Below are 23,630 nucleotides of genomic sequence, written 5' to 3'. Positions count from 1 at the left end.
CCATACAAAGTCAAGCTTCCAGGAATAACAAAACACATGATCTGCACATCACTTGTGTGGTGGGACCTGTATGGCCTCAGGAGTTCCATCTGGACACTAGGGAAGGGCGGGGCTATCATCTAACCCCTTCATGTACAGCCCCTAACTGGAAGCCGCCCACGTAAGCAACTATGAGACACCCACCCCTCACCATAGTAACAGCAACTCACGAGAGGGTCTCTAGAACCTCTTGACAAACAGACACACACACAAGACACACATAGAGACACAATCATCTGCCCACCTTTGGGGAGATAAAGGGAACCTCAGAGGGAGGGGCAGCGAATGACCTTCCTGAAGGACATCTGGTAGCTCTCCAACATAGCCCTGCATCACAATCACCTGGGGCAGTTTATTTCCTGAAACCATTTCAGACTAGTGATATAAAAAATTACAGAAAATAGGCCAGGTGTGATGGCTTATGCCTATAATCTCAGCACTTTGACAAGCTAAGGCGGGAGGACTGCTTGAGTCCGGGAGTTTGAAACTAGCCTGCACAAGGTGGTAAAATCCCCATCTCTGCAAAAGTAAAAAAAAAAATAGCCGGCAAGGTCATATGTGCCTATAGTCCCAGCTACTCGGGAGGCTGAGGTAGGAGGATCACTTGAGCCCAGGAGGTTGAGGCTGCAGTGAGTTATGGGCAACAGAGTGAGATTCGTCTCTCTAAAAAAAAAAAAAAAAAAAAAATTACTGAAAAGTAATCACACAGAAAAATGACTTACTGAAAAGCTGTAAGAACAGTAAATAAACTCCCACCCAGATTCACCAATTGTGGACGTTTACCACAATTTTCTGTCTCTAGTAATATTTACACAGATTTTCTTTTCCGAAATATTTGAGGGTAATTGAAGATATGAAGACCCTTTACCCCTAAACATATCAGTGTGAATGTCCTAAGAACATAACCAAAGTACAATGATCAAAATCAGGAAACTCACGCTGACACAATAATCTATAGATATTTACTTAGATTTTGCCAACTGTCCCAATAATAGTCCTTCCCACCCTGCTTTCCTCCTTTTTTCTTAAAAAAAAAAAATTTTTTTTTTCTTTTGTAGATGGGGGTTCTCACAATATTGCCCAGGCTGGTCTTGAACTCCTGGCTTCAAGCAATCCTCCCGCCCCAGCTTCCTAAAGTGTTGGGATTACAGGTGTGAGCCACTGCACAGAGCCCTCTCAATAACATTCTTTTTAGAAAAATAATTTTGATCCCATGTTCGATCTATGCCCACACGATGTACACAGCAGCCTGTCTCCTTGGTCTCCTTTCATCTGGAACTCTTCCTTAGTCTTTGTCTTTCATGACACTGACATTTATGAAAAGTGCAGGCCAGTGGTAGAATGTTTTTCAGTCTGGATTTGTCCGATGTGTTCTCATGATTAGATTGAGGCTGCGGCTTTGGCAGGAATGCACAAACAGTGCTGTATCTTTCTCAGTGTATCACACAGGAGGGCAAGTGATATCCATAAGTCCCACGACTGGATGTTTTCTTTGAACACTTGGTTGTGGTGGTATCTGCCAGATTTCTCTACTATAAAAATACTATTTGTTCCCCTGAAATTAATATTTTGTGGAGAGACACTTTAAGATATGAAGACAGCCTACTCCTCATCAAACTTTCATGCAGTAGTTTCGGCAATCATTGACAATTCTTGATTAATTATTCCAGGTTAAGCATCATAAGTCCAAAAATCTAATATCCAAAATGCTCTAAAATCTGAAACTTTTTGGGCATCAACATGATGCTCAAAGGAAATGTTCACTGGAACATTTTGGATTTTGGATTTTTGGATCAGGGATGCTCAAGTGGTAAGTATATAATGCAAATATTCCAAAAAACAAACAAACAAAAAAATAAAACAAAAAAAAAAACAAAATCCAAAACATTTCTAGTCTCGAGCATCTCAGATAAGGGATGTTCAACCTGTACCACGATGTTTGTCAAATGATGATATTCAAACTCCTATCTTTATCCTTCAAACTCCTATCTTTATTCTTCTTGCTTCTATCTTTATTTGCTGGCACTCTACCTGAAAGAAGAGATTTTCCTTCTTTCCCATTTCTTCCTTCATTCATTTATTGACATCAGCATGAATTAATAGATTCTTATTTAATCTACGGAATAGAATCAATTTCTATCATTTACTTCAATGCTAAAATTATCCTTAATCACCAGGCCTTTTCATGCTGGCTTCTGTGTCTTTTTAACATGTTTCCATCACCCTTTAATATTTTCTTACCTTCCAGCACAAGATGTTCTTGTACAAGATATTGGTCTTTTCCTATGCCAGCCATGGAATCAGCCATTTCTCCAAGGGACAATTGGAGCTCTTTTTGAAAATACAGATTCCAAGCCCTACCCTTCATACACTAAATCATAATCTCAGAGAATGTGGCTCTGAAGACCTGATTTTTTCATAAATGCCACATGTGATTCCTGTGTTCTGAGGACCAGCATTTGGGATAACTAGAGCCAATGCCCAACCTTTTATCCAGTACAGCATCTCTGGTAATTGGCAGCCCAGTACTTGAAGACTACATCATCAAACAAGGCAGCTTTATGCTAGTTTAAAACTCCTCCAACTGCCAGAAAAACATATTCTGACACTGAGCTGAAATCTGCTATCATGAAGCTTATACCCTCTGGTCCTATACTGTCTGGTCCTAAGTCTACCCTCGAAGAAAGAAAGGGTTTCCTGATCCTGTCCAGATGGGTCAGCCCTTCTGAAAGCTGGGAGCAGCCAGCCATCCAGAGAAAGCTCCCCTCTCACAATGTGGCCTCACGGGATTCTGCAGTCATTCTCAGGGTGACTCTTGAAACCCTCCACTTTCCTGACAATGCTCTATGGGACCCTGTTGACTTACTGACGAATCCCACAGTGTGGTGCCCAAACCTACCCACAGGGATCCAGGCTGGACAACCCCCCACCCAGAGTCCAGTGGGCCTGGCTGCCTCTGCCCCAGGGCCATTCTGCCCCTAATGCCTCAGGCCATCTCTAGGTTTTCTGGTAGCAGCCTCACAGAGCTTACAGTGGCCTCCCTAGGTCAAATCCCTAAAGGCTGCTCACATGATCTTCTGATGAGCTGGGGGTCCCCAACATGGCTCTGAACCCAAGCACAGGGCTTCGATTTTATTCTTAATAAAGAATAAATATTGTCAGGAGGCAAAAAGCAAACTACAAATGGTATGGGTGATATGACACCATATATTTATTTCTGGGTGGTGAGATTTTTGTTTTAAACAAGGAATCTGAATTACTTATAAATTAGAAGTTTAATAACAATAAAATTTAAAATGCCACTTGGCTACCTAGACCCTTCCTCCTAGACTGTCACTATTCTGTTGGATCCTCACTGTCATGTATCTCACATGGTTATCTCTTCCTGATCAGTGCCATCTGTTCCCATGTCTTCACATGAGAACCAGAATGCAGGTTAGACAGGACAGAGTCTGCCACGAGCTCTTTGGCACATCACTACAGTGAAGGCTCTGTTGACACTGAACCATTTCTTTTTTTTTTTTTTTTTTTTTTTGAGACGGAGTCTCGCTCTGTCGCCCAGGCTGGAGTGCCGTGGCCGGATCTCAGCTCACTGCAAGCTCCGCCTCCCGGGTTTACGCCATTCTCTCGCCTCAGCCTCCCGAGTAGCTGGGACTACAGGCGCCCGCCATCTCGCCCGGCTAATTTTTTCTATATTTTAGTAGAGACGGGGTTTCACCGTGTTAGCCAGGATGGTCTCGATCTCCTGACCTCGTGATCCGCCCGTCTCGGCCTCCCAAAGTGCTGGGATTACAGGCTTGAGCCACCGCGCCCGGCCGACACTGAACCATTTCTAAATAAACATTGATTAAGTCTGATTGGTCAAGCTGCTATAAATCTACGTCTTTTTTTTTTTTTTTTTTTTTTTGATTCAGAGTCTCACCTCACTCTGTCACCCAGGCTGGAGTGCAGTGGTGCAATCTAAGCTCACTGCAAACTCCGCCTCCCAGAGCCTCAGCCTACCATGTAGCTGGGACTACAGGCACACACCACGACGCTCACCACCACACCCAGTTGTGTGTGTGTGTGTGTGTGTGTGTGTATGTGTGTGTGGTTTTTTTTTTTTTTTTTTTTTTTTTTTTGTATTTTCAGTAGAGACAGGGTTTTGCCATGTTGGCCAGGCTGGTCTCGAACTCCTGGCCTCAAGTGATCTGCCCACCTCGACCTCCCAAGTGCTGGGATTACAGGCACGAGCCACGGCACCCAGCCTCAAATCTACATCTTTATCATCATTTCTCCATCTGATCTATTAGATTATTATGAGATTCTGTCAAATGATTTCCTGAAATGCAGACTTCCTCTGTGTCTATTATACTGGCCTAATCTACCAGCCTGGCAAATCTTCTGAAAAAGAAAATTAGAATTGGGAGGGAACTTGAGAGAGTCCTTTGGGGTACTGATAATGTTACATTTCTGGATCTGGGTGGTGGTTACATGGGTGTGTCCACTTTCAATAATTCATCAAGGAGAATGTGTTAAAACTTTTCTATATGGAGGGAGGGGCGAGGGAGAATTTAAGCATTAAACTAGTCCAGCAAGACCTGGTTTTTACACTAACTCTAAGAAATGACCTCTTTTCTTTAAAAATACTCTTAAGTCACATCTCAAAAACTTGCTCTGTTATTTTGAAAACCACAACAGTTGCCCATTGTGTCTCCTTGCCCCTCTCCCAATCCCCATAATGCCACAAAGATTCCTGCACACAGTTTGATGATGATGTCCCTGAGTTTCTGTTTGGCATTTAATTTTTCAGACCCTGTCTAATCTGGAGAAGCCAGTGGCTCATTTACACTTTTTGTAGACTCCTGGTCTCAAGTTCCACTTAACTCTATGTTTGTTTTACTTTCTGCAGGAAGGCCATTCTCCTTGAGAGAGAAGGCAGAGGCAAACAGAATGAGAGCAAGGACAGAGATACCCTCTCTGGCATCTGCTAAATCACCTGACTGAACCAGGTGGCCTAAAGCCTTCTTTGCCATCCCTCTCACTCTCAACAGTAGCGGCACAGGCGCCTTTGCTGTTCTTAGCGTTTCCCAGGTCTCACCCATCTGGTGCTCCTGACCGTGTTCTCGGAGGTTGCATCCTTCTTCTCTATTTGCTCTTGGTTACAGGTCCCGTTTTCATCTCTAGACAAAATCTCAGCTCGAACTGTGCCCCCTGCAGCCACGTGGGTCTCTTTAGGTGGCTCCCTGTTCCCTGCAGTAATCACTCGTGACTCTATTAAGTACACTTCATTTTTCAAACTCTGAGTCATCCTTCCTTTTGAAGCTCCTGTTCAGACATCATATCTACTTTCTCCTGGACCCTCTGAAATTTACTTTCCCTAAAACTCAGAGGCAGAGAGTTTTACTTTCCCCTTTTAGCTTCTCCGAACACAGTCACTTTCTGCTGGGGTTCCCCAAACTTTTTTTTTTTTTTAACCAGACAGATCCTTGTTGTTGCTCAGCATATAATTTCAGTGAGGCCCTTCTCCTTATTGCTTCCTTAACCTCCTGAGAGAGAAAACTGTCAGAAAAGAGAATTAAGAATTAAAGTAAGTGAAGAATTTATTGGTTTCTTTTTTTTTTCTAGAAGCAGATTTCCAACTGCCCAGATATCCCGTGCACCACGTCATTTTGCTTCTGTGCCAGTTTTATGATATCAATTGAGAAAGCCTCTTCTATACCGAGGGTAAAGCGGTGACAATTACCTCAGAGTTGGTTGGTTGCTTGGCTGGTTAGGTTTTTGGTGGGCTAAAAGCCAGTGACCTGGACTTTTTCTTTTTTTCTTTTACTTTTTTTTTCTCCACCAAAAAGCCCAAACCCAGAAAGCAAAAAACTAAGTGCAGCTCTGGAGTCAGAGACCTACGTGCAAGTCTGAGATTCTAGTGTTTTCAGCTGTGTGACTGAGGTAAGTTACTAAGCCTCTCTGGGCCTCAGTTTCTGCATTTGTAAAACCGGGATTAATAACAAAAATATTTGTCTCATGGGATTGTTGTGGGGATGAAATGTGATTTTATATATGTAAACACACACAGAGCATTAGGATAACAGCTGTTTCATCACAGTATGCCACTTAACAAAAACTATCGTTTGTACTTTTCTGCTAAGACAGAATGCCAGGGTTTTCAGGCTTCTCAGAAGGGAGAGGAGCTATCTGTGTTGGGGGACAAAGAAGACCTCCCACTGAGTGGCCTTAGATTCTCATTCTCAGCTCCTCTGACTGGATAGACAAAGCCAGTACAGAAGGAATTCATGGGGGAGAAATGTAATTAACAAGCTAGAGGGAGAGACTGGGAGGAAGGATCAAAGCAGCTAATTAGAACTGGCTAAAGGGAGACCACAGGGTAGGGAACATGGAAGAAAGCGGGCTAAAGAGAATTATCTGCATCCTCTAATTATTCAAAGAATGTCCCTGAGTAATTGTCTCAGGCAGTCTGAGGGAGGCAAGGCAGGAGTAACAAGGTTAAGCAGAAGAAAATTTAGGCTAAAACATATGGGAGATTTTTCACACACTGAGATTTATCAACTTTATTAGAGAACACAGAGGATGTTATTTTAGGTCTTCTAAACCAGTTGGTGGTATAACGATCCCCATGTCTCGTAGCTGGGGGACAGTAGAGGAGGCCAGATCCCGCAGGGGAAGAGGGGATCCAAGGAAATGGCCCAGACAATCCTTGCTCCAAGCTTATAGGCAACACACCTTGTCAACCGTCCCTTTGAGGCTCAGGAAAGAGCTTCCCTCCTCACTCAGATCTGCTCTCCCTCCAACCTCCACATCCCTCACCCTCCTTGTGTTCTGTCATAAACTTGATAAATGTGATAAATCTCACTGTGTGAAAAATCATCTCCTCAATCAGAGCCAGTGGAATCACGCAGGGCCTATTTTGCGTTTGCCACACAACTGTAGAAATGTTTATGAATGAGCCATCTCTTAATAGCAAAAGAAAAGGCAATGATCGTAGGACGGTCTATAGCTGAAAATGACAACACTGAAATACTTCGTTTACAGGATTTGGAAGTCGTATAGACTACAAATCTCTCTGCTGCGCAACATACATAACAAGTCCCCAAAATATCCTTTGTTTGCTGAGGTTTTGCTCAGATATTTAAGGTTCTGACAGTTTAAATATGGTGAACAATATGGTGAACCATCCAAATATTTTGCATCATTGGTATTTGGAAAGATCTTTAAGAACAATTAGTTCTAGTTCTGAGAGGCAAGTGCAGCACCCCGGCTCCCCGTTTTCCGTGGGGGCGGATCAACATGGCCTCCTCGGCCAGCTCCGTTTCGCATGGAGTCTCAGGCCTCCACAGCATGGGTTTCCTGGGCCTGGTCACTTGGCTCACACTGTTACAGAGAAGAAAACTGAGCAGATCCACTGACTCCTCAGCCAGGCGCAGCGTTCACCAGGTCTCACTGGAGGCTGAGAAAAATACAGAACTTCCCCTAATGCAGGAACAACACTGGGACGCCTGACCTTGCTCAAGCTCAAGGCCCTTTGACCTGACTCACCAGATGCTCCAATGGGAACCAAAACGAAAGTGGAGACTTCCCATCCTGTGGAAATCTTTAAGAACTGGAGAAAAGTTCCAATTACTTACAGCTTCAAGGGACAGAATGACGGATGGTTTCGTTTGCGAACATGCTATTTGTCTGAGGCTCTTTGTCCAGTCAGCTGGTTGACAAATACTGATCATGCCCAGTGTGCACAGGGGCCTCAGCTAAGAATACCAGCGCTAGAGCAAAGAAAGAACATAGTTCCTGCCTCTATCAGAAGAAATTAACAGCCGACAGAGATGCACAGAGAGTCACTCTGAGAGAAGCCACTGGGTGCGAGGGTTGTCTGAAAAATGGAGGAGCTGAGCAGGAGGGCATGCTGGAAGAATGACCTTGACAAGATCAAAAGTTATTAAAATAGGAGGAGGAAGGCTAAACTTCTGTATGTACTGCCCAACTGAAGGCAGATGAAAACCTACTTTTTTTCCCCAAAAGAAAATGTTAAGAATCACCTTCCACAGACTCTTTTAACTCTATTTCTGATAAATCATTAAAAGGCCTTCGGCTGGAATCATTCTAATGCTAAAGAAAAAGTTACACTCATAAAATAGTTAATGTCAAAATGTAAATGGTTTGTTTAAGATTCAGCAATTGTTGCTGAATCAAACACAAAATCTCTATGGCTTGAATAGCAAGGGAAACAAAAGGCTTGACGATTTAGTGCTCGTTAAAGCCTGTCTGGCTGAATTTTAGATTGCAACTTAAAAGAAAAAAACATTAAACCAGTTCAAGTGTGAACTGACAAATGCACAGCAGTTTTCAGCTGCCTGCAAATGGGGCAAGGACACAGCCTGGAATGTGACTTGCACACGCCATGGCTGAGTATGGACCCATGTCCAGGGTACAAGGACAGGGCCTGAGGGAACAAAGCCCCCACAAGAAAGCGTGGGGAAGCTGAGCCCAGGGGCCCACCAGGGGCTGAGGGTGACGCTGGGAAGAGGGCCAATCCCCATTAGCTCTTTCCTGCAGGGAGGCTGGGGGCTTGACAACAATCAAACGCTAGGCAGGGGCTCCCCTCTTGCCTGGGGATGTGGAGGAGCAACAGCTTTTTGCTCTCCCTCCCCTTTTCTGGCCTTGCTTGTCAGACACTTGCATGAGCCACAGTGGGACTCCTGCCCCTTCAAATCTCATCACAGGCCTGGTGACCCCCACAACCCTCAAGTCGGGTGTTAGAAATAGTCCTTTGTGGTAGGTTTGTGGGGTGCTGAGCAGAATCTTTGTCTACATTCTCTTGCCTACTGGGATATAAACGCTTAAAATTTCACCATCTGGGATTTACTTCTTTGAGTCTTAAAGACAATTCTGTCTTTCAGGATCCTCTATTAAAATGCCATTGTCCCTGGGTTGGGAGGATGCTGTGTAAGTAGGGTGACCGCATAATTTATTGTCCAAACTGGGACACTTTTAAGAAAGAGGCACCATTAATTACTGCACTGGGACAAGAAGCATAAACAGAACATATGGTCACTCTCTGTATAAGGCTTTGTGTTAAGTTCTATGGAAGATACAAAGGTGAATAAAGCGCTTTCATGGTCCCGGAACCTGGACCTTGAGCTGAGGGGCAGGAGACCCTGGGAACAGGCCAGTGCTAGGCACCCACGGAGGAAGAATGGCACCCCAGAGGGAAGTCTCATGGCAGCTTAGCAAAGACCAAGGGCTCTGCAGCCACACAGATTTGACTTTGAATCCTGGACTTCTTTCTGTACAACCCTTAAGACAGGTCAGTTAACCTGCCGCTCATCATTTGTGCCCCATAAATTATGTGGTCACCCTACTGATATAGATGAGGACCCAGCTTCCTCTGTCAAATGAGGGTTACTTCATGAGGCTCGTGAGGATTAAATGAGATACTGAATGTAACAGTACCTAGCATGTCATTTTCACTAGCATAATCAAGACTAGGCTTCTACTCAGACCCCCGTTACTGCTGTAAATGTCCCAAGTCAGAAGGTGGGGGCAAGGCAGGAAGAGAAAACCACTAAAATGGAGACTTTCCTCCAAACTAATCCTCCAAGGGCCACCACCCAGGGCTGGGCAGTGAAAGGAACGGGATCACAGCAGCTCCTGAGGAGTGGACGACCCGGCCGCCTTGCTCTCCTGGTACCCCTCCTCCTGGTCTTAGGCTTCACACACTGACCCAGCCCCTCAGCTACTGCTCCCTCCTCGGCAGATGCCACCCACTGGGCTTCCTCAGGCCATTTCCCTCGGTGGCAGGGAGTGACTTTCCAAAGTGACTGAGCCCTGTCCTGATGGCCGGGTAAGGCTGTCTGGTGGGCAGCAGTACATCTTCTTGCGCCTCTTGTGACAGAAATGCCAAAAACAAACAAAACAAAAAACCCGCAGCCCCTCATTGCCATGAGAGGAGGGGATTCTGGAGGCCACCATTTGATAGCTCTCAAGTGCTTTTCAAGCATGAACTCATGCCATCCTCATGACAACTCTATGAGGCAGACACCATTACTCCCATTTTGCTCATCAACAAACTGAGTCATAGAAAGCTAAGTAATTTTCCCAAGGTCACATAGCTAATAAGTAGCAGAGTCATGCAAGTTTGAGAGTAGGAGCTAAGAAAACTGGATTCCACTGGGGACACACCACAAATTACTAGCCTAATGGCCAGGAAGGAGGCCTTAACTTATCTCAATTTGACTTCTGTTATTTGTCAAGAAGCTGTGCTACTTCACCAAGGGACCTGCTGTGAGTATCGAGTGAGACAGGGCAGGTGAAATCGCTGTACAGGTGTTTACTATTATGATGCCCTGGCAATATCCTCCATCGTGTTTCTGAGAGCTGGACCCAGCATGGAGAAGGAGAAACCTGATACCCTGCTGTTCTTTCCTTCCTTGGGCCCTGCACACTCTGGCTTAAGGTAAAGGAGGAATTACTCTAAAGCAGTGGTTTTCCAAGTCTGATCTCTGGGCCAGCAGCACCAGCAGTATGTGGGAGCTAGTTAGAAATGCAAATTCTCAGGCCTCACCCCAGACTCACTGAATCAGAACCGTTAGGGGACGGGCCTGGCCATATGCGTTATAACAAGGCTTCCAGGTGCTTCTGAGGCATGCTTAATTTTGAGAACCGCTAGGCTAGAGTATCCCTGGACAGATAATAACCTGGGCCTCTCTCACCCTGGTGGGAAAGTCCTGCTTCAGGGGCCTGAGGCAGGGCCCAGCATTGGCCAGAAGACCCAGGCCATGAGGGCCACTGCCCCAAAGATGAAAAGCTCCCAATAAAACCCAGACCTCCATGGCTGCACTGATCAAAATACAATAAAGAAGAAAGTGAGAAATCTGACAAAAAGAAAACGCAGCTTCAGTGGGGGACAAAATACAACAATCTTCTGTGGGAGATGAGAAGCATAAAAGGGATGTTAGATGTTCAAAGAACCAAATGTCGCAATGACAAAAAAATACAAGAATAAAGACAAAGTGTGGCTATCAATGCCGCATGGGCCTCAGTCTAATGATGGCAGTTGCAGGGAACAGCAGCCCCCCCAGGACTAGAGCCCGCTTTCCCCCGCCCCCAACACGACAGCCTATATAAATAGAGTCTTGAGGAAAAAATTACCAGCAATTAGTCACTGAATCTGCTTGCTGGAATGAGGGGAAACTTGTGGAAAGTCACCAGAGGCTCTGGTGGGAAAAGCTCAGCTAAGGAGGCCACGCAGACAGGGCAAGAGCGAGACGATTAAGGGAGAAGGCCTGTGGGGTGTTCCTGCAACCTTTGATGCCTGCCAAGTCTTAACCTGGAAGGGAAAATGAAGGGCCTGGCCACTGGGCTATAATGAGCTCCAACCTGGGCCCATCTCCAAGTCGGAAGTCCTTTAATGTGGGCTTGGGCTGGAGGCGGGGCAGGGGAATGAGGAGGAGGAGGAGGAGGAGTCAGCATAGCAGTCCCTGCCCTGGGTTGCGGGTACCTTGTGGGGATGAGGCAGTAGAGCACAGCCTCTGACCACAGTGCCTCCACCACAGAAAGCCTGTGCCACACAGGTCCTCCCCTGGCCCCTGGGGAATATGCTTTAGAAGCAGTGACAGTAGCAGGCGTGGCGTTTCCATTCAGGAGACCTGCTGAAAATGACCCTGTTTCAGGACCAAAGTGATGAGGAGGGAGGACCTCCCTTCCCCCAATGAATTTCTCAACTCATCTCAATCGACAGAGAGGAATCTCTCAGGGTGCTGTGCTCCCCACCGCCTCTGCCTGGGCGCCCTGCCCCTGCCCGTCCCCATCTTCATCTGGCCAGTTCCTACTGCAAGAACCCCCGAGACATGATCTCCTCAGAGAAACACTCGCTGACCTCCTGACCCTCACAGGGCCCCTGCTATGCATTCCTAGGGCCCTCCTTCTTTCCATCCTCTTAACAGACCTGACAAGATCGGCTTCCCTCCTAAACCATGAACTCCCTCAAGGACCTGAACTGTGCCTTGTTGCCTGTTCAGCTGTGAGCTCACTCTAGATGGTGGAGCCCAATGCCCAGCACGCAATTAACAGGAGCTGCCTGCAGACACAAGGCTGGCTCTGTGCCCCCTCCCAGCTGAGACACTGAGCCCCAGCACTAGGCACGTGGATGGGTTGGGCACATGACCTCCCTCCCTTTCTGAGCACCTTGCCCACTCCAAGAGCTCATGGAATCAGACTCCACGACTGCCCTGAGTTCTGACTTCTCTCCCTCATCTCCCTGCACTTTGATTCCCTTAACCATGTGTCCTCCTCACTGCATATCCCGTCTGCTTAAGAAAAGGGATGCAACCCAGATGGCCAATAGCCCCCCTGGAGTCCCCCTCCTGGGAATGTCTGTATTTGACCACAAAGAGAAGTTTATATATATAAAACCAATAAACAAATTTTTTTTTTTTTTTTTTTTTTTTGAGACGGAGTCTCACTCTGTCGCCTAGGCTAGAGTGCAGTGGCCGGATCTCGGCTCACTGCAAGCTCCGCCTCCCGGGTTCACACCATTCTCCTGCCTCAGCCTCCTGAGTAGCTGGGATTACAGGTGCCCGCCACCTCGCCCGGCTAGTTTTTTGTATTTTTTAGTAGAGACAGGGTTTCACCAATAAACAAATTTCTAATGGTATTAATCAAATTTTAGGCAGCAGCAGAAAGAAAAAAAGATCTGGGAAGCAGGGAGTTTCACATGATTCCTGAAATCACCTCTAGTAGGAAATGCCCACCTCTGCTGTGTCTAAGATCAGCCCTGACTCAATCTTAGGATTAGGCACCGCCTGCTAGCCATGGCAGGACAGTCCACAGATATGTCCACAGGTGGCCACTGTCACCTCCTTTCAGCCTGACCTCACCTGGCTGAAGACCGGAAACTGTAGGCTAGAGCTCCTGCTTTCTTCTCTGGGACTCTAACACAGTACCAGCCCAACTTTCCATGCCTATGTCAGGTCAGCATGGTATTGGCCACTCTCCTCCTGCAATACTCCACTCTCCTCCTGCAGTACTCCACGCTCCACCAACCCCTGTTCCATCTGAGAGCCACTCACAGTCAGCTCTGCCGAGGTCCCTGATAGACTGGCTGGTGCCAAGGATCCACTGAGGAGGTGGCATAGAGCCACGCAGGGGAGCAACAACATTGGAAGAGGGCAAGGTCAAGTTGACAAATATCATATACGATGAGAAAGAACTGCATGAACCGCAGTGGCATAATGTAGCATAACATATGGATAATTAGATTTATTCTAAGAGCTGTAAAAGTAAGTAATTAAATAAAAATATGGAACAATGAATCTGCCACAGAGAGACAACTAACAGCCTCACAAGGGCCTTGCAGCTGGCACAAGCAGCCTGGGAAAGAAGCAGTGGGCAAGGAACCTCTAACACTACCCTGATGTTTTACGCACAATAAATTTAGCACCAGCTCGCACTGGGCACCAGGGGACAGCCTGATCTCAGAGGGAGATAATCACATCCACGGCTGCAACAGTTCTGCGCCATGGGAGTATGGCCTCTTGTTTACATCTGGAAGACAGCAGCCTGAGGTATTCCGATAAACGCCCCAGCACTGGCATGTTTGGCAAGGCCCCTGCAAAGCAAGACTAGCAGATTGTATTTATCTTTGCAGAAGCAGAGGCAGAGAGGAAGGGAGATGAAAATGTATGCACAGATGACCGGATTCACTGCCACCAACAAAGGCAGGCTGGGAGACCCAGGTTCAGGTCTCCACTCTCCTCCCAAAGGATGGTGGCAGATGGTGAGGGTACAGTTACCACATAAGAAACACAAGGCGGCCGGGCGCGGTGGCTCAAGCCTGTAATCCCAGCACTTTGGGAGGCCGAGATGGGCGGATCACAAGGTCAGGAGATCGAGACCATCCTGGCTAACACGGTGAAACCTCGTCTCTACTAAAAAATACAAAAAACTAGCCGGGCGAGGTGGCGGGCGCCTGTAGCCCCAGCTACTCGGGAGGCTGAGGCAGGAGAATGGCTTAAACCTGGGAGGCGGAGCTTGCAGTGAGCTGAGATCCGGCCACTGCACTCCAGCCTGGGCGACAGAGCGAGACTCTGTCTCAAAAAAAAAAAAAAAAAGAAACACAAGGCAAGCACCCAGTGTGTGTGCAAAGCAAAGTGTTAGGTACAGGATTTCACCAGGGAAGCAGCTTTCCTGGACATGACATTAGCTATTTGGAAGCAAACAGATCAGTTGGAAGTTGTTTTGTATTAGGACTCTGTTTATAAGGGACCAAAATGAAATTCAGAGGAATTTGAATTCCTTTGAATTCCTTCCTCATCTATGGAAAAGAGAGTGTATTGGGTCCCATCATGAAGAGGGATGACAAAGGCAAAAGCACAGCTGGGTTCAGAGGCTTAAGTAATGTGCCAAGGCCCTCTCTCAGCCTGTACCTCTACACTTTGCTTCTCTCCAGTTTTCTTCCCGTAAACAGCCAATCCCAGCATAAAGATAACTACATCCTCCCAAATGGTATAGAATTCCAGAGAAGAGCCTGGTCAACATGGGGAAACCCTGTCTCTATAAAAATATAAAAATTAGCTGGGTGTGGCAGCCTGCACCTGTAGTCCCAGCTACTCGGGAGGCTGAGGCAGGAGAATCACTTGAACCTGGGAGGGGGAGGTTACAGCGAGCCGAAATCACAGTAAGCTGAGATTGCACCATTGCACTCCAGCCTGGGCAACAAAGAGTGAAACTCAAAAAAAAAAAAAAAGAATTCCAGGGAAGAACTTTGATTGGTCCTGCTTGTGTGATGCGCCCACCCCTGGACCAATCACTGTCCAGAGGGAAGTGATACTGTGAGTGGCAAGTCTAGATCATATGACCTAACTGGGAAGGGAACAGGTAGGGCATAAAGATTAACAGCCTCACCACACCATGTGGCACTGGTGAGGAGATTCCCAAAGGAAAGGAAGTATTATTTTCCAAAGAGGAGAACAGAATGTGTTGAGAGACCAAAACCATAATAAATCAAGAGTCTTTATAGCCCACCACATTGTTTTATACCACCCCAGGCCAAGGTACTAGATGACAACTGACTATCTGGGACTGGAAAGGGAGGTGGCCAAGTCTATTAACAGTCTGGTTGGAGATTTGTTTGCAGAGATCCCATGTGACCTACCAGCTTGAAATGCTCCAAAGGCCCTGCTGCTTGTACTTCTAAAAGCAGCCCATCCTTGTAGACCTGCCCCTGAGACCATGCACAGGACCTTTTCTACTTCAAACAGCTCCACTTAGGAAATCTACACAGAACTAAAAGTATAGTGAGGAGTTCCCCCAGCAGCCAACTCTTTGCAGGGTTTTCTCACCAACTAACTTGAATCTTCTTCTCAGAGCACAGACCATAAAGATTAACTCCCCTGAACCTGGAAACCTCAGCACCTTTGACAGGGGGTCAAGGGCGGGGATGAGGCTCAGCCCAGATTTTCTCCCCATTCACACCAATGGTTTCACAGGATAGCTCTCTATTCCAGTATACCCCTACATCCTGGGGAGGGAGGGAAACTCAGCATAATAGCTGCAAAAGTAGGAAACTTCCCACATCCCCAGCACCACAAAAGCTGCCACTTTGCTCAATGCCTAGCACAAAGGGCTCACAGTGGGGCTCTGCCAACAACCTGGCTTGAAGGAAAAGAGGTCCTTGGCCTTTCCTCACCTGCAGGGCCCACTGCACACTCCTCTAACACCCTCACTGGGCTCCAACCAACAGGTTCAGTCATCTCTCTGGCTAATTATCAAAGCAGCTTCCCTTCTCAAGGGTCTCCAGAAACTCAGGTCTCCTTCAGACCACACAGATGACATCCTCCAAGAGCCCAGAATGAGCTCTGTAGGGTCCCTGGGGAGAGCTGAGACATAGGAGGCCTCATTGTTCCAAGGCCAGCTGGGGATGGGGGTTATGGGGACCTTTGGAAGCCAGATCCAGCAGGAGAATCATGAGGCTTCAGTTCCTGAGTTCTGCACATTCTTAAGTGATTCCGTTGACTTCACCAACAACCTGGGGACCACCGAAAGCAGTGGTGCTAGCCAACATCTGGTTACCCAGTTCTTTCTGCCACCACTACTTGTCCACTGAGGCCATCCCTAGAAATGCAGAAAGACAAAGCTTAGCTCCCACGTGGAGTACTTAAATGCTCTAGCCATGCCTGGTACTCAGAGCCATGTTTGAAGGTCTGGTTCAATGCAGCCATGCTGGGTCCAGGTGTAAGAACCTCAAGCTGGGCTAAAAAGCAGCTTTCCCATGGGTGGACCCTCTGGCTCAGAGCTCCTTGGGCTGGCTCTGCTGCTGCTCCACACATGCCACAATTTACTACAGCTGTTAAGAGCCCCAGAGACAAGAAAGCTCCTCCCTCCCACTTTTTCCCTGCCCTTCTTCAGCACAGGCTGGAACCAAGCACCAGCTAAACCTGGAGAGAACCTCAGAAACTATGACCCTCCACAAACTGAGCTCACACAATTTTTCTTGAGCCACAAACTAATTTTTGTTAATTTCAGAGAAACAGTTCAAACAGCAACTAAACTTTTCCTTCCTTCACAACTATTAAACTTGGACAAATACCTCAAAATAGTACCTGAACCAAGAGTTTAATCCTTCTCCCCAGAGGTAAAGAGAGGACTATGTGGGTAACATGAAGGTAACCCTGGGTCCACCAAGTCCAGGACAAATGGGTCCTGGGTCCTCAGGCAAGGGGGAGAAAGGGGCAGTAAGAGCAGGAGGGAGGACAACAACCCAGGGCTGAGGTCCCAGTGACAGGGGTAGAGAAGTGCTTGTTCAGTCCCAGCATGGAGCTGAGGCTGGCCACGGTATTCCTACAGTACAGCAGGAGCAACGCCTGCCTGGCCACCTGGCTGAAGGGATCTGGGCAAACTGATGAGTCCCCCCTCAAGCCCAAGCCAATTAAAGGTTATCCTTATACAATTAAAGGTTGTATAAGGATAAAGTGGCCCAGAGAGTGATCATGAATGTTAAAACAGAATTCAAAGGGCTCATGCCAGAAAACCCAACAGCAACTTCTGTGTCTTATTTTATAATAAGTAATTTAAATAATTATAAATCATGTAAGTTCATGGTAAAGAAAAAAAAAAAACCAAGCAGTATAGAAGAGTGCAAAATAGAAAGGAAAAGTCCCTGTTTCTCAGACCATCAGAGGTAAGAGCAGAGTTTTTTCTTTTTTTCTTTTTGAGACAGGGTCTCGCTCTGTCGCCCAAGCTGGAGTACAGTGGTGTGATCACAGCTCACTACATCCTTGAGTTCCCAGGCTCAAGTGATCCTCCTGTCACAGTTTCCTGTGTAGCTGGGACCAGACATATGCCACTGCACCCGACTAAATTGTTTTTTAATATAGAGCTGAGGTCTCATTATGTTCTCCTCAAACTCCTGGGCTCAAGTGATCCTCCCGCCATGGCCTCCCATAGTGCTGGGATTACAAGTGTGAGCCACCGTGCCCAGCCTTGACTAATTTTTGTTGTTGTTATTGTAGAGACTAAGTCTCACTATATTGCCCAGGCTGGTCTCAAACTCCGGGCTCAAGTGATCCTCCTGCCTCAGCCTCCCAAAGTTCTAGGACTATAGGCATGAGCCATCACGCCTGGCCCAGATTTTTATATCACATATTTAAAAATATATGTGCAATATAAATTTATATATAAATCTTTACCCATTTACTTTTTATATGAATGGATCACACTTCTACACATGCTATTTTCAATGTAGAGACCCTACTCTCCAGAAAGAAGAGGCTCCTCAGGTCTCCCCGTGCACTCCTTCATATCAAATTGAGCAGCAAACAGAAGAGAACAGGGGTGGCTGGTCATATTTTAAAAGACTACAGGATACACTAACATTCCAGAACCAAAAGCTAAATCCAAAGAGCTCCTCAGGAAAGGGTGAACTAGGCTGCAACGGGGTCTCTCTCTACAGCCCAGGGAGAGAGAAGGCAGCCTTTATAAACCATTCCTTCCGGGCTCTCCTGCCTGTGGCTGTTAACTTCACCTCCCCCAGCCTGCCATCTGAGGGCCTTCATTCTTCACCATCATGCCTGTCACCACCTCTGTCCTCCCACTTTGGGCTCTGCTCTACAGCCTCCGCACTGCTCTGAAACATCACCACTGGCAGGGCTGCGCAACTGAGAACAACAGGAGATGACCTCACGGCCTTTACATTCTAATGCCAGCTCCCAATTACTTGTACTGTTGAATAATTGAAAGAGGAGAATAATCCACTCAGCTGATTTGGGAAGCCAGCCAGGCACACAGATTATCTCAGAGTGAATTATTCACACTAGGGATAATTGGGAGTTGCCCAAACTTCTATTTGTGGTTCAGGCATCATGTGGAAGAACATTCAATATGGAAAGTATGAAAGCTAGAGAGGGAAGGAGACCCTGTTTCCCGGCCTAGGTTTCCTTTATGTTGCTTGGTAAGTCAATGCCCCTCTCTCAGTCCCACTCAGAGTCAATGAGCATAATGATGACGATGATATTAACAGTAACAATATTTTAATGACAGCTCTTGCTGTATTTCCTTATAATGTGCTGTGTTCTATGCTGTGAGCTTCATGTGTGTCATCCTACATTATCACATTTAATCCTCACCTGAGTCTGTGAAGCACCACTGTCTTCTTCATCTCTGAGCTGAGGAAGCTGAGGCTTAAGTTAAGTAACTTGACCAGAGGCAACAAGCTGTATGTCCATTCATAGCCCAGGATCTTACTCAAGAAGTTCTTTTGCCACCTACTTCTTACCTCTCCCACTTTTAAGTCTTCCTTACAGAAGACATAAAACTGTAAAGGATAAAAACAGCCCATTTTTAGTGTAATACTGTCTACTCTCACCCTGAAATGACTGGATTTCAAGGTAAGAAAATGGCTCCCTCCTCTGAAGGTTTGGCAAGAAGCCTGTAGGAAGGGGCTGGTAAGCTGGTCAATCCATTTCAAGAAATCCAGTGTCTGGAAGCACAAGCCACTGGCAGACTTTCAGAGGAGCTCAGTCTTCTCTCATGATCAAAAACTCAAAAACGAAACCACTGTCCTCCCCTGACACACCACCACTTCAGCCAAGAGGCAGCTACTGAGCTGGACAGCTCAGCACCGTGAGGCCAGAGCACAGGGGAAGGGCACAGGCTCTGCAAGCTGCAGTGAACACCTGCCTCAGACAAGGGTCCATGAGGTGACTGACTGTCCCTGCATATGTGGGGTCTCCTTCCACAGTGCCTAGGACAGAGTTCCCGGATAGTAGGTGTGGTGCCAGTCTCCGGCACGGTCACCAGTGATCCCCACCAGCGATCCCAGCCTTTGTGTTGGTGCCTCCCACATTAATTGTAGATGATCTATGTGACCAAAAGAATAAAGAGGAAGTGATGGTGTCAAATTCTAAGGTTAGGTCACAAAAAGAACTGAAGTTTCCATCTTGCTGTCCTACGTTGTTCACTCTGGGGAAGCCATGGGGAAACCTGCATAGTCCTGTGGAGAGGCTCACCGAGAGAGAAACCGAGGCCTCTCACCAACAACTGGCATCAACCAGCCAGGCATGTCAACTGGAAGCCGATCCTCAGTCCCAGTAAACACCCTGCCTACGCTTCCAAATTCCTGACCCAAAGAAACAGAAAAATAATAATAAATTATTACTGTTGTTTTAACCCACTAAGTCTGAGAATAATTTGTTATACAACAACACATAGCTAATAAGTTGGACAAGAGGGAAAACGGCTGCTTCATGCATTGTTTCCAGAAGTGACGTATCCATAGAAGAACCAGAGCTGGTATCAGGGCCAGAGGGCACTAAAGGCCCTGATTAAGCCCCTAAGGTCTTAGAACACTATATGAGAAAAAACAATGACCTTCACGGCCCAGATATCCCAGCCCTCCAGTCAAGGAAAAGCTGCAGAAAATATTCACGATGCCCATTCCTCTGCCTCCAGTCAGGATGACAGTAACAACAATACTGGAAGCTACCATTACTGAATGCTTACTAGGTGCCTGGTGCATGCTCAATATTCTTTTTTTTTTTTTTTTTTTTGAGGCGGAGTCTCGCTCTGTCGCCTGGACTGGAGTGCAGTGGCCGGATCTCAGCTCACTGCAAGCTCCGCCTCCCGGGTTTACGCCATTCTCCTGCCTCAGCCTCCCGAGTAGCTGGGACTACAGGCGCCCGCCGCCTCGCCCGGCTAGTTTTTGTATTTTTAGTAGAGACGGGGTTTCACCGTGTTCGCCAGGATGGTCTTGATCTCCTGACCTCGTGATCCGCCCGTCTCAGCCTCCCAAAGTGCTGGGATTACAGGCTTGAGCCACCGCGCCCGGCCTCAATATTCTTATATTACCGCTCTCTTTTTTTTTTTTTTTTTTTTTTGAGGCAGTCTCACTCTGTCACCCAGGCTGGAATTCAATGGCACGATCTCAGCTTATGGTAACCTCTGCCTCCTGAGTAGCTGGGTTTACAGGCATGCACCACCATACCTGTCTAATTTTTTTGTATTTTTAGTAGAGATGGGGTTTCACCATGTTGGCCAGGCTGGTCTTGAACCCCTGACCTCAGGCAATCTGCCTGCCTCGGCCTCCCAAAGTGCTAGGATTACAGGCGTGAGCCACCACGCCAGCCATTACCTCCCTTATTTCTCATCGCAGTCCTCAGAGGAAGCACATAGTAGGAACTCAATAAATATTTGCTGCATGAGTAAATAAACCACCATTAGGAGTTCGTCTCTGTAACTGATCTATGTCTTTTTGGTATAATATCAACTTTCTATATTACATATTACTTTAATATTTGAAAAGCTTACACTGAGAATATATTACTTAGTCAGAGGAAACAATACATATGAAATTAAAAATATATATTTGTAGAGCAAGCAAAGCTCTAATCACTATGCGCTATCCATCACGTTTCCCAGAGAAGTGCACCTCCATCCTGAGCGGACTCCCCGAAAGTGTCTCACAACATCCTGAGCTTCTCACACAGTTTCTCAAGAGCTACCCGGATCCACTAGAAAGCCCATTCACACAGCACCCTGTGTTGCTTAACCCTCCAGATTGTCCTCCACCTCAGAGGAAGGAAGTAGGTATGCTGTTAGCTAGTGGAAGTGGCGGGATTGCTCTACTCATCTTAGGACCAGGTGCCACAGCCAAAGACAGCCCTAGCAATGGAAAATCAGGCAGACATCACGGTCCTGAGTCTGGATAGCCACAATCTTATGATGAGAGTAGCCACAAACATGGAAAGATATGAAGCTTTCTGATTCTATAGCCTAATCTGGGGAACAATAAGCTTCCTAGTTATGGAGCACTATCACGGCCATCAGCTCTAACACCCAAAATCCTGATGAGAGGAGGTGACTTGAACTAGATACTAGGAAGAGCTTCCTACCGTGAGAGATTCAAGATAACAAGGTAGGCAGCGCTGTAGTCTGAAACCACGAAGAGTTCCTTCTGTCCTGTGAAGCAATCAAAGGAATCTTTTATTTTTTTATTTTATTTTATTTTATTTTATTTTTGACACTGGGTCTCACTCTGTCACCCAGGCTGGAGCACAGTGGTGCAATCATAGCTCACTGCAGCCTCAAACTCTTGGACTCAAGCAATCTACCTCCCTTGGCCTCCCAAAGTGCTGGGATTACAGGTGTGAGCCACTGAGCCAAGCCAGGGGATCATTTTAAAAATGTAAATCAGATCTTGTTACTCCCTTAATTAAAAGACATCAGTGGCTTCCTGCTACCCTTAGAATAAAATCCAAATTTCGTTCACCTAGGTCTGTAGGTGCACTGCCAACTTCCCCAACCTCACCTCTTCTTAGTCTTTCTTTGGCTCACTCCATTCCAGCCACACTCACCTTCTGGCTGCTTCCTCAACTGGCCAAGCTTGTCCCTACCTCAGGACCCTTGCACTGGCTATTCCTGCTGCCTGGAAAACCCTTGGCCTAATGTACATATGGCTGACTCCATCTATATTTGAGTTGAGGCCAGAATGACATCTCTTCAGAAAAGTCTAACTCACTCATCTAAAGAACTCTGTATCATCCTATTTTATTTTCTTCATAACACATATTACTGACTTAAAAATGCCTTACTGAGGTAAAATTCACATACCACACAATTCACCCATTTAAAGTGTACAATTCAATAGCTTTTTGTGTATTCACAGAGTTATGCAACATATCACCACAATTTTAAGGCATTTTCATTGCCTCCTCGTACCTATTAGTGCCCCCCCAGCTCTTCCTAACTCCCATTCCCTCAGTACTAGGCCCTATGGATTTTAATATTCCAGACATTCCACAGAGATGGAATCATCCAGTATGTGTGCTTTGTGACTAGCTTTTTTCACTTCGACTTTTTAAAAGTTTCATCCATTCATAATACGCATCAGTACTTCATTTCTTTTTATTGCTAAATATTCCATTGTATGGATATGCCACATTATATTTACCCATTTCTCAGTCAACAGATATTTGGGTTGTTTCCACTTTTTGGCTGTTCTGAATATTGATGCTATGCACATGCATGTACAAGTTTTTGTGTGGAATATGGTTGCACTTGTCTTGGGTACACACCTAGCAGGGGAATGGCTGGGTCACACGATAACTCTATGTTTAACCATTTGCGGAACTAGTAGCATGTTTCAAAATGGCTGGATCAATTTACATTCCCACTAGCAGAATATGAGGGTCCCAATTTCTCCACATCCTTGTCAACACTTGTTATTATCTATCTTTTTGAGTGTACAGTGTTCTCTCATTGTGGTTTGGGTTTGCATTTTCCTGGGAGTTAATGATGTTGAGCATCATTTCATGTACTTACTGCACATGTGCATTATCTTCTCTGGACAGCTGTCCATTCAGATCCTTTGCCTATTTTTTAATTGGGTCAGCTTTTTATTGTAGAATTGTAGGAGTTTTTAATTAGGTTGTTTTCTGTTGTTGAGTTGTAAACATTCTTTATGTATTCTAGGTAAAAGTCCCTTACTAGATATATGATTTATACACATTTTCTCCCATTCTATGGTTTTCCTTTTCACTTTCTTGATGGTATCTTTTGAAGCACAAGAGTATTTAATTTTGATGACCTACTGACTAAAAAATCAACCTCTGACACGTAAAAAGAAACACCTATCTGTCTTGTTCACCACCACATCCTCAGTCTAGTAAAATGCCTGGCACATAATAGGTAGTCATCACATTTTTTAATAATTTTTTTTTGAGACAGGGTCTCACTCTGTCACACAGGCTGGAGTGCAGTGGCGTGATCTCACTTACTGTAGCCTCTGCCTCCCAGGCTCAAGTGATCCTCCCACCTCAGCCTCCTGAGTAGTTGGGACTACTGGCGTAAGTCACCATACCCAGCTAATTCATGTTTTTTAATGAATAAATGAATTTTTAAGGCCAGACAAGATGAGTGTTGGGATGGGCTATGAGAGAGGGTTCCTTGCCAGGATGCAGAAGTTAACATAATGATATCTGGAATCATTTCTGTCTAGAGGATCTGTAAAGAGTGAGAGAATGTGGTCTTCCACGAGAGCATGGGGGCAGTGTTAGATACAAAACTCTCGAGAAGTGAACGACATCATCAATAACAAACTCCCTGGTTGA

The 23,630-nt window shown here is 46.1% G+C and overlaps 1 protein-coding gene and 1 long non-coding RNA gene across 3 annotated transcripts in view; one reads left to right on the top strand and one right to left on the bottom strand.

The window, feature by feature from the left end:
• Positions 1-23,630, bottom strand: part of SIL1 (SIL1 nucleotide exchange factor) — a 242,832-nt gene that overhangs the window by 9,726 nt on the left and 209,476 nt on the right. The gene's annotated exons all lie outside the window — the stretch shown is intronic.
• On the top strand, positions 5,565-7,194 carry LOC117065791. The gene is made up of 3 exons (XR_004430039.1): positions 5,565-5,745; positions 5,871-5,964; positions 7,066-7,194. It is a non-coding gene; the product is annotated as an uncharacterized LOC117065791 (long non-coding RNA).

The sequence above is a fragment of the Trachypithecus francoisi genome, unplaced genomic scaffold, assembly GCF_009764315.1.
Source record: "Trachypithecus francoisi isolate TF-2019V2 unplaced genomic scaffold, Tfra_2.0 Lachesis_group2, whole genome shotgun sequence".
NCBI classification, from domain to species: Eukaryota; Metazoa; Chordata; class Mammalia; order Primates; family Cercopithecidae; genus Trachypithecus; species Trachypithecus francoisi.
The sequence above is the reverse complement of the archived record's forward strand: the minus strand, read 5'-3'. Positions and strand labels throughout refer to the sequence as shown.